This window comes from Drepanopeziza brunnea (genome assembly GCF_022702325.1).
Source record: "Drepanopeziza brunnea f. sp. 'multigermtubi' strain 214-2 chromosome Unknown ctg3, whole genome shotgun sequence".
In the NCBI taxonomy this organism is placed as follows: domain Eukaryota; kingdom Fungi; phylum Ascomycota; class Leotiomycetes; order Helotiales; family Drepanopezizaceae; genus Drepanopeziza; species Drepanopeziza brunnea.
Window position 1 is genome coordinate 669,584 of NW_027094066.1, and position 1,485 is coordinate 671,068.

Consider the following 1,485-nt stretch of genomic DNA (forward strand, 5'->3'; position numbering starts at 1 on the left):
AGAGCTCTAGTATACTAAAAGCGCTATTAAGCGAAGTTACTTAATATGTTATATGTAGCTTAAGTAGAACTATGCTTGTTTCGCATAATACACCTTTTAAGTTAGCAGCGTAGCTGTTAAGCTGCAAGCAAATAAAAAAGAAAAAAAATAAGTGATTAAGCTTTTTAAACTCGATATAAACAAAAAAGATTATTATCGCAGTTTAAACAAACAAATAGCGGTTGTTATTATTAATTGAATATTAGTTAAGAATGCAATTCCTTTTTAAGTCGGTTTTATTACGTAGCGGAAGTCTTTAGCGCCGTTTTTATTGCGTTGCTATATAAATAAGAGCGCGTTCTTTTCTATTATAATAAACACTTAACTTTTATCTATTTATATAATGCTCTTTAAACAAGTAACTTAGTCTAGTAAAATCGTTAAGCGCGGCCGAGGCCGTTTAAAAGTAAGTGCTTTTAATAGATTAATATATTTATGCTAATTATTAAGAGAATCCTTTTTTTGCTTTAGCTATTTGTGGGAATAAAGGGATCGGAGTTAAGGACTCGATCGGGGATAAAGGTGGCCCGTGCTTGGCACGTGCACTTTTGCTATAGCAACCATATGGTGGCCCGTGCACCTAACTATATGTAACTGCACTTCGCAGCTAGAATAGCTTCTTCCTTTAGACTTAACAACACTACGAATGCAACTACTTGCTATTCGTATCAAGTCTTACGTATGCACCTTATTATGTAACCAACACTGATCAGTAGTTAAATTCATACTTAACTATAGATGAGCTAAGTATAGAAAAGAAAAAGTAGTTTTTACTCTTTTAAAGGTATTAACTACGCTATAAGCAACCGTTAGTTCTTAATAAGTCTAGCGGAAACCTAATACAATTAGCAGTACTATTATCAGTTATAGCGTTTATTACGCAACCACTCTATTACGCAACCACCGCCGCTAATATAGCGGATGACAGAAACAAAAACCCTTTCTTTTACGAATTCGAAGACTTTCTTCTCTTTTTCTTAAAGAAATCTGTTCGGCCTTTAGCAAGTAGCTTCGAGGAACTCGAATAGACTCTCCGAGGCAAATTCAAAGTCGATCGAGAGGTATAAGAAGCTGATAATTTCGACCTTATTGACAAGACTAAATAGACTTAAAGTTGCGTTCACTTGTATATCATCCGAGCTCTCGATATATTTAAAGATGATTATCGCTACGCTATAAGTGATAATTTATAAGAGATATATTAAAGCTTCTTCGAAAGATAAATTAAATTATTGTTTAAGCTAGGTTACATCACAATCTTAGAATACTTATACAATTACCTCTTCGTTTATTACGTGTAAATAAAAGATTTAAGAAGTAGTATAAGCTATGCTTTAGCCTTTGCTAAACTACTTTACAGATCGACATTTCTCGTATTTCTACCTTACGAAAAGGCAAAACGAGAAAAGCGACTCAGTTTAATAATATATAGACCTGCCGTTAAAC